We start from the raw sequence: 18,379 nt of genomic DNA on the forward strand, positions 1-18,379 counted from the left end.
TCCAAGGGGATATTGCTGCCTCGGGCACCATATGGTCCGTCCCCTGTAGGTCCAGATATTCGAATCCGACGCAAAACTGATAGTTAATTGTAACGTTCAGGACCTCCTAATGACGATGGAACACTCAAATTGCGTCGCGATTCAGAACATCGTCCTCCAGCCGACTTCTCTCCAAGTCTCAATTGCTGCCTTACGCAACTAATGGTCTTGCTCCTGTGAGTCTCGATTTTCGAATCGCACGCAAAACTGATGGTTAATTGTAACGTTCAGGGCCACCGAATGACGATGGAACACTCAAATTGCGTCGCGATTCAATACAGCGTCCTCCAGTCGACTTGTCTCCAAAGGTCAATTGCTGCCTTTGGCACCTAATGGTCTTGCTACCGTGAGTCTAGATTTTCGAATCCGACGCAAAACTGATGGTTAATTGTAACGTTCATTGCCCCTTAATGACTATGGCACACTCAAATTGCGTGGAGATTCAATACATCGTCCTCCAGCCGAATTGTCTCCAAGGGTCTATTGCTGCCTCGGGCACCTTATGGTTGTTCTCCTGTGAGTCTAGATTTTCGGATACGACGCATAACTGATAGTTAATTGTAACGTTCAGGGCCTCCTAATGACGATGGAACACTCAAATTGCGTCGAGATTCAATACATCGTCCTCCAGCCGACATGTGTGCTAGGGGATATTGCTGCCTCGGGCACCTTGTCGTCGTTCCTCTGTGAGTATAGATTTTCGAATCCGACGCTAAACTGATGGTTAATTGTAACGTTCAGGGCCTCCGAATGACGATGGAACACTCAAATTGCGTCGCGATTCAATACATCGTCCTCCAGTCGACTTGTCTCCAAAGGTCAATTGCTGCCTTTAGCACCTAATGGTCTTGCTCCCGTGAGTCTAGATTTTCGAATCCGACTCGAAAGTGATAGTTAATTGTAACGTTGTGGGCCTCCTAATAACATTGGAACACTCAAATTGCGTCGAGATTCAATACATCGTCCTTCAGCCGACTTGTCTCCAAGGGGATATTGCTGCCTCGTACACCTTGTGGTCGTTCTCCTGTGAGTCAGGATTTTCGAATCCGACGCAAAACTGATGGATAATTGTAACGTTCATGGCCTCTTAATGACGATGGAACACTCAAATTGCGTCGAGATTCAATACATCGTCCTCCAGCCGAATTGTCTCTAAGGGTCTATTGCTGCCTGGGGCACCTTATGGTTGTTCTCCTGTGAGTCTAGATTTTCGGATCGGACGCATAACTGATAGTTAATTGTAACGTTCAGCGCCTCCTAATGACGATAGAACTCTCAAATTGCGTCGAGATTCAATACGTCGTCCTCCAGCCGTCTTGTCTCCAAGGGGATATTGCTGCCTCGGGCACCATATGGTCCATCTCCTGTGAGTCTAGATTTTCGACTTCGACTCAAAACTTGTAGTTACTTGTAACGTTCAGGGCCTCCTAATGACCATGTAACACTCAAATTTCGTCGAGATTCAATACATCGTCCACCCGCCGACTTGTCTCCAACGGGATATTGCTGCCTCGGGCACCATGTGGTCCGTGTCCTGTGAGTGCCGATTATCGAATCCGACGCAAAAACGATAGTTAATTGTAACGTTCAGGGCCTCTTAATGACGAGGAAACACTCAAATTGCGTCGAAATTCAATACATCGTCCTCCAGCCGATTTGTCTCCATGGGTCTATTGCTACCTCGCTCACCTTATGGTCGTTCTCCTGTGAGTCTAGATTTTCGAATCCGACGCAAAGCTGATGGTTAATTGTAACGTTCATGGCCTCCTAATGACGATAGAACACTAAAATTGCGTCGAGATTCGATACATCGTCCTCCAGCCGACTTGTGAGCAAGGGGATATTGCTGCCTCGGGCACCTTATTGTCGTTCCTCTGTGAGTCTAGATTTTCAAATTCGACGCAAAACTAATAGTTAATGGTAACGTTCAGGGCCTCCTAATGACGAAGGAACACTCAAATTGCGTCGAAATTCAATACATCATCCTCAAGCCGACTTGTGTGCTAGGGGATATTGCCACCTCGCTCACCTTATGGTCGTTCTCCTGTGAGTCTAGATTTTCGAATCCGACGCAAAACTGATGGTTAATTGTAACGTTTATGGCCTCCTAATGACGATGGAACACTCAAATTGCGTCGAGATTCAATACATCGTCCGCCAGCCGACTTGACTCCAAGGGTCTATTGCTGCCTCGGGCACCTTATGGTCGTTCTCCTGTGAACCTAGATTTTCGGATCCGACGCATAACTGATAGTTAATTCTAACGTTAAGCGCCTCCTAATGACGATAGAACACTCAAATTGCGTCGAGATTCAATACATCGTCCTCCAGGCGACTAGTCTACAAAGGTCTATTGCTGCCTCGGCACATATCGTCGTTCTCCTGTGAGTCTAGATTCTCGAATCCGACGCGAAACTGATAGTTAATTGTAATGACGATGGAACACTCAAATTGCGTCGAGATTCAATACATCGTCCTCCAGCCGACTTGTCTCCAAGGGGATATTGCTGCCTCATGCACCATATTGGTACGTTTCCTGTGAGTAGATTTTCGAATGCGACGCAAAACTTGTAGTTAATTGTAACGTTCAGGGCCTCCTAATGACGATGGAACACTCATATTGCGTCGAGATCCGATACATCTTCCTCCCGCCGACTTGTCTCCAACGGGATATTGCTCCCTCGAGCTCCATGTGGTCAGTCTCCTGTGAGTCTAGATTTTCGAATCCGACGCAAAAATGATAGTTAGTTGTAACGTTCAGGACCTCCTAATGTCGAAGGAACACTCAAATTGCGTCGAGATTCAATACATCGTCCTCCAGCCGACTTGTGTGCAAGGGGATATTGCTGCCTCGGGCACCATATGGTCCGTCTCCTGTGACTCTAGATTTTCGAATCCGACGCAAAACGTGTAGTTGATTGTAACGTTCAGGGCCACCTAATGACGATGGAACACTCAAATTGCGTCGAGATCCAATACATCGACCTCCCGCCGACTTGTCTCCAACGGGATATTGCTGCATCGGGCACCATGTGGTCCGTCTCCTGTGAGTCTAGATTTTCGAATCCAACGCAAATGTGATACTTAATTGAAACGTTCAGGGCCTCCTAATGACGAATGAAAGGTCAAATTGCGTCGAAACTCTATACGTCGTCCTCCAGACGACTTGTCTACAACGGGATCTTGCTGCCACGGGCAGCTTACGGTCCGCCTCCTGTGAGTCTAGATTTTCGAATCCGACGCAAAACTGATAGTTAATTGTAACGTTCATGGCCTCCTAATGACGATGGAACACTCAAACTGCGTTGGGGCTCAATACGTCGTCCTCCAGACGACTTGTCTCAAAGGGGATATTGCTGCCTCAGGCACCATATGGTCCGTCTACTGTGAGTCTAGATTTTCGAATCCGACGCAAAACCTGTCGTTAATTGTAACGTTCAGGGCCTCCTAATGTCGATGGAACACTCAAATTGCGTCGAGGTTCAATACATCGTCCTCCAGCAGACTTGTCTCCATGGGTCTACTGCTACCTCGGTCACCTTATAGTCGTTCTCCTGTGAGTCTAGATTTTCGAATCCGACGCAAGACGGACTGCTAATTGTAACGTTCATGGCCTCCTAATGACGATGGAACACTCAAATTGCGTCGAGATCCAATACATCGTCCTCCAGCAGACTTGTCTCCATGGGTCTACTGCTACCTCGGTCACCTTATAGTCGTTCTCCTGTGAGTCTAGATTTTGGAATCCGACGCAAGACGGACTGCTAATTGTAACGTTCATGGCCACCTAATGACGATGGAACACTCAAATTGCGTCGACATTCAATACAACGTCCTCCAGCCGACTTCTCCACAAGGGGATATTGCTGCCTCGGGCACCACATGGACGATGTCCTGTAGGTCCAGATATTCGAATGCGACGCAAAACGGACTGCTAATTGTAACGTTCAAAGCCTCCTAATGACGGTGGAAGACTCATATTGAACCAAGATTCAATACATCGTCATTCAGCCGACTTGTCTCCAAGGGTCTGTTGCTGCCTCGGGCACATATCATCGTACTCCTGTGAGTGTACATTTTCGAATCCGACGCGCAACTGATAGTTAATTGTAACGTTCAGGACCTCCTAATGTCGAAGGAACACTCAAATTGCGTCGAGATTCAATACATCGTCATTCAGCCGACTTGTCTCCAAGGGTCTGTTGCTGCCTCGGGCACATATCATCGTACTCCTGTGAGTGTACATTTTCGAATCCGACGCGAAACTGATAGTTAATTGTTACGTTCAGGGACTTCTAATGACGATAGAACACTCAAATTGCGTCGAGTTTAAATACATCGTCCTCCAGCCGACTTGTCTACAAGGGGATGTTGCTGCCTCGGGCACCTTATGGTCCGCCTCCTGTTAGTCTAGATTTTCGAATCCGACGCTAAACTGATAGTTAATTGTAACGTTCATGGCCTCCTAATGACGATGGAACACTCAAATTGCGTCGAGATTCGATACATCGTCCTCCAGCCGACTTGTGTGCAAGGGGATATTGCTGCTCCGGGCACCTTATTGTCGTTCCTCAGTGAGTCAAGATTTTCAAATTCGAAGCAAAACTAATAGTTAATTGTAACGTTCAGGGCCACCTAATGACGAAGGAACACTCAAATTGCGTCGAGATTCAATACATCGTCCACCAGGCGACTTGTCTCCAGATGTCTATTGTACCCTCGGGCACCTTATGGTCGTTCTCCTGTGAGTCTAGATTTTCAGATCGGACGCATAACTGATAGTTAATTGTAACGTTCAGCGCCTCCTAATGACGATAGAACTCTCAAATTGCGTCGAGATTCAATACGTCGTCCTCCAGCCGTCTTGTCTCCAAGGGGATATTGCTGCCTCGGGCACCATATGGTCCATCTCCTGTGAGTCTAGATTTTCGACTCCAACTCAAAACTTGTAGTTACTTGTAACGTTCAGGGCCTCCTAATGACCATGTAACACTCAAATTACGTCGAGATTCAATACATCGTCCACCCGCCGACTTGTCTCCAACGGGATATTGCTGCCTCGGGCACCATGTGGTCCGTGTCCTGTGAGTGCCGATTATCGAATCCGACGCAAAAAAGATAGTTAATTGTAACGTTCAGGGCCTCTTAATGACGAGGAAACACTCAAATTGCGTCGAAATTCAATACATCGTCCTCCAGCCGATTTGTCTCCATGGGTCTATTGCTACCTCGCTCACCTTATGGTCGTTCTCCTGTGAGTCTAGATTTTCGAATCCGACGCAAAGCTGATGGTTACTTGTAACGTTCAGGGCCTCCTAATGACCATGTAACACTCAAATTACGTCGAGATTCAATACATCGTCCACCCGCCGACTTGTCTCCAACGGGATATTGCTGCCTCGGGCACCATGTGGTCCGTGTCCTGTGAGTGCCGATTATCGAATCCGACGCAAAAAAGATAGTTAATTGTAACGTTCAGGGCCTCTTAATGACGAGGAAACACTCAAATTGCGTCTAGATTCAATACATCGTCCGCCACCCGACTTGTCTCCAAGGGTCTATTGCTGCCTCGGGCACCTTATGGTCGTTCTCCTGTGAACCTAGATTTTCGGATCCGACGCATAACTGATAGTTAATTCTAACGTTAAGCGCCTCCTAATGACGATAGAACACTCAAATTGCGTCGAGATTCAATACATCGTCCTCCAGGCGACTTGTCTACAAAGGTCTATTGCTGCCTCGGCACATATCGTCGTTCTCCTGTGAGTCTAGATTCTCGAATCCGACGCGAAACTGATAGTTAATTGTAACGTTCAGGGCCTCCTAATGACGATGGAACACTCAAATTGCGTCGAGATTCAATACATCGTCCTCCAGCCGACTTGTCTCCAAGGGGATATTGCTGCCTCGTGCACCATATTGGTACGTTTCCTGTGAGTAGATTTTCGAATGCGACGCAAAACTTGTAGTTAATTGTAACGTTCAGGGCCTCCTAATGACGATGGAACACTCATATTGCGTCGAGATCCAATACATCGTCCTCCCGCCGACTTGTCTCCAACGGGATATTGCTCCCTCGGGCTCCATGTGGTCAGTCTCCTGTGAGTCTAGATTTTCGAATCCGACGCAAAAATGATAGTTAATTGTAACGTTCAGGACCTCCTAATGTCGAAGGAACACTCAAATTGCGTCGAGATTCAACACATCGTCCTCCAGCCGACTTGTGTGCAAGGGGATATTGCTGCCTCGGGCACCATATGGTCCGTCTCCTGTGACTCTAGATTTTCGAATCCGACGCAAAACGTGTAGTTGATTGTAACGTTCAGGGCCACCTAATGACGATGGAACACTCAAATTGCGTCGAGATCCAATACATCGACCTCCCGCCGACTTGTCTCCAACGGGATATTGCTGCATCGGGCACCATGTGGTCCGTCTCCTGTGAGTCTAGATTTTCGAATCCAACGCAAATGTGATACTTAATTGAAACGTTCAGGGCCTCCTAATGACGAATGAAAGGTCAAATTGCGTCGAAATTCTATACGTCGTCCTCCAGACGACTTGTCTACAACGGGATCTTGCTGCCACGGGCAGCTTACGGTCCGCCTCCTGTGAGTCTAGATTTTCGAATCCGACGCAAAACTGATAGTTAATTGTAACGTTCATGGCCTCCTAATGACGATGGAACACTCAAACTGCGTTGGGGCTCAATACGTCGTCCTCCAGACGACTTGTCTCCAAGGGGATATTGCTGCCTCAGGCACCATATGGTCCGTCTACTGTGAGTCTAGATTTTCGAATCCGACGCAAAACCTGTCGTTAATTGTGACGTTCAGGGCCTCCTAATGTCGATGGAACACTCAAATTGCGTCGAGATTCAATACATCGTCCTCCAGCAGACTTGTCTCCATGGGTCTACTGCTACCTCGGTCACCTTATAGTCGTTCACCTGTGAGTCTAGATTTTCGAATCCGACGCAAGACGGACTGCTAATTGTAACGTTCATGGCCTCCTAATGACGATGGAACACTCAAATTGCGTCGAGATCCAATACATCGTCCTACAGCAGACTTGTCTCCATGGGTCTACTGCTACCTCGGTCACCTTATAGTCGTTCTCCTGTGAGTCTAGATTTTCGAATCCGACGCAAGACGGACTGCTAATTGTAACGTTCATGGCCTCCTAATGACGATGGAACACTCAAATTGCGTCGACATTCAATACAACGTCCTCCAGCCGACTTCTCCACAAGGGGATATTGCTGCCTCGGGCACCACATGGACGATGTCCTGTAGGTCCAGATATTCGAATGAGACGCAAAACGGACTGCTAATTGTAACGTTCAGAGCCTCCTAATGACGGTGGAAGACTCATATTGAACCAAGATTCAATACATCGTCATTCAGCCGACTTGTCTCCAAGGGTCTGTTGCTGCCTCGGGCACATATCATCGTACTCCTGTGAGTGTACATTTTCGAATCCGACGCGCAACTGATAGTTAATTGTAACGTTCAGGACCTCCTAATGTCGAAGGAACACTCAAATTGCGTCGAGATTCAATACATCGTCATTCAGCCGACTTGTGTGCTAGGGGATATTGCTGCCTCGGGCACCTTATCGTCGTTCCTCAATGAGTCTAGATTTTCGAATCCGACGCAAAACTAATAGTTAATTGTAACGTTCAGGGCCTCCTAATGACGATAGAGTACTCAAATTGCGTCAAGATTCAATACGTCGTCCTCCAGCCAACTTGTCTCCAAGGGGATTTTGCTGCCTCGGGCACCATGAGGTCCGTCTCCTGTGAGTCTAGATTTTCGAATCCGACGCAAAAGTTATAGTTAATTGAAACGTTCATGGCCTCCTAATGACGATGGAACACTCAAATTGCGTCGGCATTCAATACGTCGTCCTCCAGCCGACTTGTCTCCAAGGGGATATTGCTGCCTCGGGCCGTCTACTGTGAGTCTAGATTTTCGAATCCGACGGAAAAACTGTAGTTAATTGTAACGTTCAGGGCCTCCTAATGACGATGGAACACTCAAATTACGTCGAGATTCAATACATCGTCAACCCGCCGACTTCTCTCCAACGGGATATTGCTGCCTCGGGCACCTTATGGTCGTTCTCCTCTGAGTCTACATTTTCGAATCCGACGCAAAACTCATAGTTAATTGTAACGTTCAGGGCCTCCTAATGACGATGGAACACTGAAATAGCGTCGAAATTCAATACATCGTCCTTCAGTCGACTTGTCTCCAAGCGTCCGTTGCTGCCTCGGGCACCAAATGGTCCGTCTCCTGTGAGTCTACATTTTCGAATCCGACACAAACCTTGTAGTTACTTGTAACGTTCAGGGCCTCCTAATGACGATGGAACACTCAAATTACGTCGAGATTCAATACATTGTCTACCCGCCGACTTGTCTCCAACGGGATATTGCTGCCTCGGGCACCATGTGGTCCGTATCCTGTGAGTCTACATTTTCGAATACGACGCACAAATGATGATTAATTGTAACGTTCAGGGCCTAGTAATGACGATGGAACACTCATATTGCGTCGAGAATCAATACATCGTCCTCCAGCCGACTTGACTCCAAGGGTCTATTGCTGCCTCGGTCACCATATGGTCCGACTCCTGTGAGTCTATAATTTCGAATCCGACGCAAAACTGATAGTTAATTGTAACGTTCAGGGCCTAGTAATGACGATGGAACACTCAAATTGCGTCGATATTCAATACATCGTCCACCAGGCGACTTGTCTCCAGATGTCTATTGTACCCTCGGGCACCTTATGGTCGTTCTCCTGTGAGTCTAGATTTTCGGATCCGACGCATAACTGATAGTTAATTGTAACGTTCAGGGCCTCCTAATGACGATGGAACACTCAAATTGCGTCGAGATTCAATACATCATCCTCCAGCCGACTTGTCTCCAAGGGGATATTGCTGCCTCACGCACCATATTGGTCCGTCTATTGTGAGTATATTTTCGAATGCGACGCAAAACTTGTAGTTAATTGTAACGTTCAGGGCCTCCTATTGACGAAGGAACACTCAAATTGCGTCTCGATTCAATACATTGTCCTCCAGCCGACTTCTCTCCAAGGCTCAATTGCTGCCTTTGGCACCTAATGGTTTTGCTCCTGTGAGTCTAGATTTTCGAATCCGACGCAAAACTGTTGGTTAATTGCAACATTCAGGGCCTCCGAATGACGATGGAACACTCAAGTTGCGTCGCGATTCAATACATCGTCCTCCATCCGGCTTGTCTCCAAGGGTCAATTGCTGCCTTTGGCACCTAATGATCATGCTCCCGTGAGTCTATATTTTCGATTCCGACATATAACTGATAGTTAATTGTAACGTTCAGGGCCTCCTATTGACGAAGGAACACTCAAATTGCGTCGAGATTCAATACATCGTCCTCCAGCCGACTTGTGTGCTAGGGGATATTGCTGCCTCGGGCACCTTATCGTCGTTCCTCTGTGAGTCTACATTTTCGAATACGACGCAAAACTAATAGTTAATTGTAACGTTCAGGGCCTCTCAATGACGATAGAGTACTCAAATTGCGTCGAGATTTAATACGTCGTCCTCCAGCCGACTTGTCTCCAAGGGTCTATTGCTGCCTCGGGCACCTTATGGTTGTTCTCCTGTGAGTCTAGATTTTCGGATCCGACGCATAACTGATAGTTAATTGTAACATTCAGGGCCTCCTAATGACGAAGGAACACTCAAATTGCGTCGCGATTCAATACATCGTCCTCCAGCCGACTTCTCTCCAAGGCTCAATTGCTGCCTTTGGCACCTAATGGTCTTGCTCCTGTGAGTCTAGATTTTCGAATCCGACGCAAAACTGATGGTTAATGTTAACGTTCAGGGCCTCCGAATGACGATGGAACACTCAAATTGCGTCACGATTCTATACATCGTCCTCCATCCGACTTGTCTCCAAGGGTCTATTGCTGCCTCGGGCACCTTATCGTCGTTCCTCTGTGAGTCTAGATTTTCGAATCCGACGCAAAACTAATAGTTAATTGTAACGTTCAGGGCCTCCTAATGACGATAGAGTACTCAAATTGCGTCAAGATTCAATACGTCGTCCTCCAGCCGACTTGTCTCCAAGGGGATTTTGCTGCCTCGGGCACCATATGGTCCATCTCCTGTGAGTCTAGATTTTCGAATCCGACGCAAAACTTATAGTTTATTGTAACGTTCAGGGCCTCCTAATGACGATGGAACACTCAAATTGCGTCGAGATCCAATACATCGTCCTCCCGCCGACTTGTCTCCAACGGGATATGTGCTGCCTCGGGTACCATTTGGTCCGTCTCCTGTAGGGCTAGATATTCGAATCCGACGCAAAACGGACTTCTAATTGTAACGTTCAGGGCCTCCAAATGACGATGGAACACTCAAATTGCATCAAGATTCAATACATCGTCATTCAGAAGACTTGTCTCCAACAGTCTATTGCTGCCTCGGGCACCTTACTGTCGTTTTCCTCTCAGTCTAAACTTTCGAATCCGACGCAAAACTGATAGTTAATTGTAACTTTCAGGGCCTCCTAATGACGATGGAACATTCAAATTGCGTCGAGATCCAATACATCGACCTCCTGCCGACTTGTCTCCAATGGGTATTGCTGCCTCGGGCACCATGTGGTCCGTCTCTTGTGAGTCTAGATTTTCGAAATCGACGCAAAAGTGATAGTTAATTGAAACGTTCATGGCCTCCTAATGACGATGGAACACTCAAATTGCGTCGGCATTCAATACGTCGTCCTCCAGCCGACTTGTCTCCAAGGGGATATTGCTGCCTCGGGCCGTCTACTGTGAGTCTAGATTTTCGAATCCGACGGAAAAACTGTAGTTAATTGTAACGTTCAGGGCTTCCTAATGACGATGGAACACTCAAATTACGTCGAGATTCAATACATCGTCAACCCGCCGACTTCTCTCCAACGGGATATTGCTGCCTCGGGCACCTTATGGTCGTTCTCCTCTGAGTCTACATTTTCGAATCCGACGCAAAACTCATAGTTAATTGTAACGCTCAGGGCCTCCTAATGACGATGGAACACTGAAATAGCGTCGAAATTCAATACATCGTCCATCAGTCGACTTGTCTCCAAGCGTCCGTTGCTGCCTCGGGCACCAAATGGTCCGTCTCCTCTGAGTCTAGATTTTCGAATCGGACACAAAGCTTGTAGTTACTTGTAACGTTCAGGGCCTCCTAATGACGACGGAACATTCAAATTACGTCGAGAATCAATACATCGTCTACCCGCCGACTTGTCTCCAACGGGATATTGCTGCCTCGGGCACCATGTGGTCCGTATCCTGTGAGTCTAGATTTTCGAATACCACGCACAAATGATGGTTAATTGTAACGTTCAGGGCCTAGTAATGACGATGGAACACTCATATTGCGTCGAGAATCAATACATCGTCCTCCAGCCGACTTGACTCCAAGGGTCTATTGCTGCCTCGGACACCATATGGTCCGACTCCTGTGAGTCTATAATTTCGAATCCGACGCAAAACTGATAGTTAATTGTAACGTTCAGGGCCTAGTAATGACGATGGAACACTCAAATTGCGTCGAGATTCAATACATCGTCCACCAGGCGACTTGCCTCCAGATGTCTATTGTACCCTCGGGCACCTTATGGTCGTTCTCCTGTGAGTCTAGATTTTCGGATCCGACGCATAAATGATAGTTAATTGTAACGTTCAGGGCCTCCTAATGACGATGGAACACTCAAATTGCGTCGAGATTCAATACATCATACTCCAGCCGACTTGTCTCCAGGGGGATATTGCTGAATCTAGCACCTGATGGTCGTTCTCCTGTGAGTCTAAATTTTCGAATCCGAAGCATAAGTGATAGTTAATTGTAACGTTCAGCGCCTCCTAATGACGATAGAACGCTCAAATTGCGTCGAGATTCAATACATCATCCTCCAGCCGACTTGTCTCCAAGGGGATTTTGCTGCCTCGGGCACCATATGGTCCATCTCCTGTGAGTCTAGATTTTCGAATCCGACGCAAAACTTATAGTTTATTGTAACGTTCAGGGCCTCCTAATGACGATGGAACACTCAAATTGCGTCGAGATCCAATACATCGTCCTCCCGCCGACTTGTCTCCAACGGGATATGTGCTGCCTCGGGTACCATTTGGTCCGTCTCCTGTAGGGCTAGATATTCGAATCCGACGCAAAACGGACTGCTAATTGTAACGTTCAGGGCCTCCAAATGACGATGGAACACTCAAATTGCATCAAGATTCAATACATCGTCATTCAGAAGACTTGTCTCCAACAGTCTATTGCTGCCTCGGGCACCTTACTGTCGTTTTCCTCTCAGTCTAAACTTTCGAATCCGACGCAAAACTGATAGTTAATTGTAACTTTCAGGGCCTCCTAATGACGATGGAACATTCAAATTGCGTCGAGATCCAATACATCGACCTCCTGCCGACTTGTCTCCAATGGGTATTGCTGCCTCGGGCACCATGTGGTCCGTCTCTTGTGAGTCTAGATTTTCGAAATCGACGCAAAAGTGATAGTTAATTGAAACGTTCATGGCCTCCTAATGACGATGGAACACTCAAATTGCGTCGGCATTCAATACGTCGTCCTCCAGCCGACTTGTCTCCAAGGGGATATTGCTGCCTCGGGCCGTCTACTGTGAGTCTAGATTTTCGAATCCGACGGAAAAACTGTAGTTAATTGTAAAGTTCAGGGCTTCCTAATGACGATGGAACACTCAAATTACGTCGAGATTCAATACATCGTCAACCCGCCGACTTCTCTCCAACGGGATATTGCTGCCTCGGGCACCTTATGGTCGTTCTCCTCTGAGTCTACATTTTCGAATCCGACGCAAAACTCATAGTTAATTGTAACGCTCAGGGCCTCCTAATGACGATGGAACACTGAAATAGCGTCGAAATTCAATACATCGTCCTTCAGTCGACTTGTCTCCAAGCGTCCGTTGCTGCCTCGGGCACCAAATGGTCCGTCTCCTCTGAGTCTAGATTTTCGAATCGGACACAAAGCTTGTAGTTACTTGTAACGTTCAGGGCCTCCTAATGACGACGGAACATTCAAATTACGTCGAGAATCAATACATCGTCTACCCGCCGACTTGTCTCCAACGGGATATTGCTGCCTCGGGCACCATGTGGTCCGTATCCTGTGAGTCTAGATTTTCGAATACCACGCACAAATGATGGTTAATTGTAACGTTCAGGGCCTAGTAATGACGATGGAACACTCATATTGCGTCGAGAATCAATACATCGTCCTCCAGCCGACTTGACTCCAAGGGTCTATTGCTGCCTCGGACACCATATGGTCCGACTCCTGTGAGTCTATAATTTCGAATCCGACGCAAAACTGATAGTTAATTGTAACGTTCAGGGCCTAGTAATGACGATGGAACACTCAAATTGCGTCGAGATTCAATACATCGTCCACCAGGCGACTTGTCTCCAGATGTCTATTGTACCCTCGGGCACCTTATGGTCGTTCTCCTGTGAGTCTAGATTTTCGGATCCGACGCATAAATGATAGTTAATTGTAACGTTCAGGGCCTCCTAATGACGATGGAACACTCAAATTGCGTCGAGATTCAATACATCATCCTCCAGCCGACTTGTCTCCAGGGGGATATTGCTGAATCTAGCACCTGATGGTCGTTCTCCTGTGAGTCTAAATTTTCGAATCCGAAGCATAAGTGATAGTTAATTGTAACGTTCAGCGCCTCCTAATGACGATAGAACGCTCAAATTGCGTCGAGATTCAATACATCATCCTCCAGCCGACTTGTCTCCAAGGGGATATTGCTGCTTCATGCACCATATTGGTCCTTCTATTGTGAGTAGATTTTCGAATGCGACGCAAAACTTGTAGTTAATTGTAACGTTCAGGGCCTCCTATTGACGAAGGAACACTCAAATTGCGTCTCGATTCAATACATTGTCCTCCAGCCGACTTCTCTCCAAGGCTCAATTGCTGCCTTTGGCACCTAATGGTCTTGCTCCTGTGAGTCTAGGTTTTCGAATCCGACTCAAAACTGATGGTTAATTGCAACGTTCAGGGCCTCCTAATGACGATGGAACACTCAAATTGCGTCGAGATCCAATACATCGACCTCCCGCCGACTTGTCTCCAACGGGATATTGCTGCCTCGGGCACCATGTGGTCCGTATCTTGTGAGTCTAGATTCTCGAATCCGACGCGAAACTGATAGTTAATTGTAACGTTCAGGGCCTCCTAATGACGATGGAACACTTAAATTGCGTCGTGATTCAATACATCGTCCTCCAGCCGACTTGGCTCCAAGGGGATATTGCTGCCTCGGGCACCTTATGGTCGTTCTCCAGTGAGTCTAGATTTTCGAATCCGCCGCAAAACTGATGGTTAATTGTAACGTCCATGGCCTTTTGATGACGATGGAACACTCAAATTGCGTCGAGATTCAATACATCGGCTTTCAGCCGACTTGTCTCCAAGGGTCTATTGCTGCCTCGGGCAGCTTATGGTTGTTCTCCTGTGAGTCTAGATGTTCGGATCCGTCGCATAACTGATAGTTAATTGTAACGTTCAGCGCCTCCTAATGACGATAGAACACTCAAATTGCGCCGAGATTCAATACATCGTCCTCCAGCCGACTTGTCGCCAAGCGTCCATTGCTGCCTCGGGCACCTTATGGTCGTTCTCCTGTGAGTCTATATTTTCGATTCCGACATGTAACTGATAGTTAATTGTAACGTTCAGGGCCTCCAATTGTCGAAGGAACACTCAAATTGCGTCGCGATTCAATACATCGTCCTCCTGCCGACTTCTCTCCAAGGCCGAATTGCTGCCTTTGGCAGCTAATGGTCTTGCTCCTGTGAGTCTAGATTTTCGAATCCGACGCAAAACTGATGGTTAATTGCAACGTTGAGGGCCTCCGAATGACGATGGAACACTCAAATTGCGTCGTGATTCAATACATCGTCCTCCATAGACTTGTCTCCAAGGGGATATTGCTGCCTCGGGCACCTTATGGTCGTTCTCCAGTGAGTCTAGATTTCGGAATCCGACGCAAAACTGATGGTTAATTGTAACGTCCATGGCCTTTTGATGACGATGGAACACTCAAATTGCGTCGAGATTCAATACATCGTCCTCCAGCCGACTTGTCTCCTAGGGTCTATTGCTGCCTCGGGCAGCTTATGGTTGTTCTCCTGTGAGTCTAGACGTTCGGATCCGTCGCATAACTGATAGTTAATTGTAACGTTCAGGGCCTCCTATTGACGAAGGAACACTCAAATTGCGTCGAGATTCAATACATCGTCCTCCAGCCGACTTGTCTACAAGGGGATATTGCTGCCTCGGGCACCTTATGGTCCGCGTCCTGTTAGTCTAGATTTTCGAATCCGACGCGAAACTGATAGTTAATTGTAACGTTCAGGGCCTCCTAATGACGATGGAACACTCAAATTGCGTCGAGATTCAATACATCGTCCTCCATCCGACTCGTCTCCAAGGGTCAATTGCAGCCTCGGGCACCATATGGTCCGTCTCCTGTAGGTCTAGATATTCGAATCTGACGCAAAATGGAGTGCTAATTGTAACGTTCAGAGACTCCAAATGACGATGGAATACTCAAATTGCATCAAGATTCCATACATCGTCATTCAGAAGACTTGTCTCCAACAGTCAATTTCTGCCTCGGGCACCTTATTGTCGTTTTCCTCTGAGTCAAAACTTTCGAATCCGATGCAAAACTGATAGTTAATTGTAACGTTCAGGGCCTCCTAATGACGATGGAACACTCAAATTGCGTCGAGATAAAATACATCGACTTCCCGCCGTCTTGTCTCCAACGGGATATTGCTGCCTCGGGCACCATGAGGTCCGTCTCCTGTGAGTCTAGATTTTCGAATCCGACGAACAAATGATAGTTAATTGTAACGTTCAGGGCCTAGTAATGACGATGAAACACTCAAATTGCGTCGAGAATCAATACATCGTCCTCCAGCCGACTTGACTCCAAGGGTCTATTGCTGCATCGGCCACCATATGGTCCGACTCCTGTGGGTCTAGAATTTCGAATCCGACGCAAAACTGATAGTTAATTGTAACGTTCAGGGCCTAGTAATGACGATGGAACACTCAAATTGCGTCGAGATTCAATACATCGTCCTCCAGGCGACTTGTCTGCAGATGTCTATTGTACCCTCGGGCACCTTATGGTCGTTCTCCTGTGAGTGTAGATTTTCGAATTCGACGCGAAACTGATAGTTAATTGTAACGTTCAGGGCCTCCTAATGACAATGGATAACTCAAATTGCGTCGAGATTCAATACATCCTCCTCCAGCCGACTTGTCTCCAAGGGAATATTGCTGCCTTGGGCACCATATAGTCCTCCTGTGAGTCTAGAATTTCGAATCCGACGCAAAACTGTTAGTTAATTGTAACGTTCAGGACCTCCTAATGACGATGGAACACTTAAATTGCGTCGAGATTCAATTCATCGTCCTCCAGCCGACTTGTCTCCAAGGGTCTATTGCTGCATCGGTCACCATATGGTCCGACTCCTGTGGGTCAAGAATTTCGAATCCGACGCAAAACTGATAGTTAATTGTAACGTTCAGGGCCTAGTAATGACGATGGAACACTCAAATTGCGTCGAGATTCAATACATCGTCCTCCAGGCGACTTGTCTCCAGATGTCTATTGTACCCTCGGGCACCTTATGGTCGTTCTCATGTGAGGTTAGATTTTCGGATCCGACTCATAACTGATAGTTAATTGTAACGTTCAGCGCCTCCTAATGACGATAGAACACTCAAATTGCGTCGAGATTCAATACATCGCCCTCCAGCCGACTTGTCCACAAGGGGATATTGCTGCCTCGGGCACCTTGTGGACCGCCTCCTGCGAGTCTAGATTTTCGAATCCGACGCAAAACTGATAGTTAATTGTAACTTTCATGACCTCCTAATGACGATGGAACACTCAAATTGCGTCGAGACTCAATACATCGTCCTCCAGCCGACTTGTGTGCTAGGGGATATTGCTGCCTCGGGCACCTTATCGTCGTTCCCCTGTGAGTCTAGCTTTTCGAATCCGACGCAAAACTAATAGTTAATTGTAACGTTCAAAGCCTCCTATTGACGATAGAATACTCAAATTGCGTCGAGATTCAATACGTCGTCCTCCAGCCGACTTGTCTCCAAGGGGATATTGCTGACTCGGGCACCATGTGGTCCGTCTCCTGTGAGTCTAGATTTTCGAATCCGACGCAGAAGTGATAGTTAATTGAAACGTTCAGGGCCTCCTAATGACGAATGAACACTCAAATTGCGTCGAGATTCTATACGTCGTCCTCCAGACGACTTGTCTACAAGGGGATCTTGCTGCCTCGGGCAGCTTACGGTACGCCTCCTGTTAGTCTAGATTTTCGAATCCGACGCAAAACTGACAGTTAATTGTAACGTTCATGGCCTCCTAATGACAATGGATAACTCAAATTGCGTCGAGATTCAATACATCCTCCTCCAGCCGACTTGTCTGCAAGGGAATATTGCTGCCGAGGTCACCTTATCCTCGTTCCTCTGCGAGTCTAGATTTTGGAATCCGACGCAAAACTGATAGTTAATTGTAATGTTCAGGGCCTCCTACCGACGATGGAATACTGAAATAACGTCGAGATTCAATACATCGTCCTTCAGCCGTCTTGTCTCCAAGCGTCCATTGCTGCCTCGTGCACCCTACAGTCGTCTATTGTGAGACTACATTTTCGATTCCGACACATAACTGATAGTTAATTATAACGTCAGGGCCTCCTAATGACGATGGAACACTTAAATTGCGTCGAGATTCAATACATCGTCCTCCATCCGACTTGTCTCCATGGGTCTATTGCTGCCTCGGGCACCATATGGTCCGTCTCCTGTGAGTCTCGATTTTCGAATCCGACACAAAACCTGTAGTTACTTGTAACGTTCAGGGCCTCCTAATGACGATGGAACACTCAAATTATGTCGAGATTCAATACAACGTCTACCCGCCGACTTGTCTCCAACGGAATATTGCTGCCTCGGGCACCATGAGGTCCGTCTCCTGTGAGTCTAGATTTTCGAATCCGACGAACAAATGATAGTTAATTGTAACGTTCAGGGCCTAGTAATGACGATGAAACACTCAAATTGCGTCGAGAATCAATACATCGTCCTCCAGCCGACTTGACTCCAAGGGTCTATTGCTGCATCGGTCACCATATGGTCCGACTCCTGTGAGTCTAGAATTTCGAATCCGACGCAAAACTGATAGTTA

This window comes from Schistocerca americana, unplaced genomic scaffold (assembly GCF_021461395.2).
Source record: "Schistocerca americana isolate TAMUIC-IGC-003095 unplaced genomic scaffold, iqSchAmer2.1 HiC_scaffold_17, whole genome shotgun sequence".
In the NCBI taxonomy this organism is placed as follows: Eukaryota; Metazoa; Arthropoda; class Insecta; order Orthoptera; family Acrididae; genus Schistocerca; species Schistocerca americana.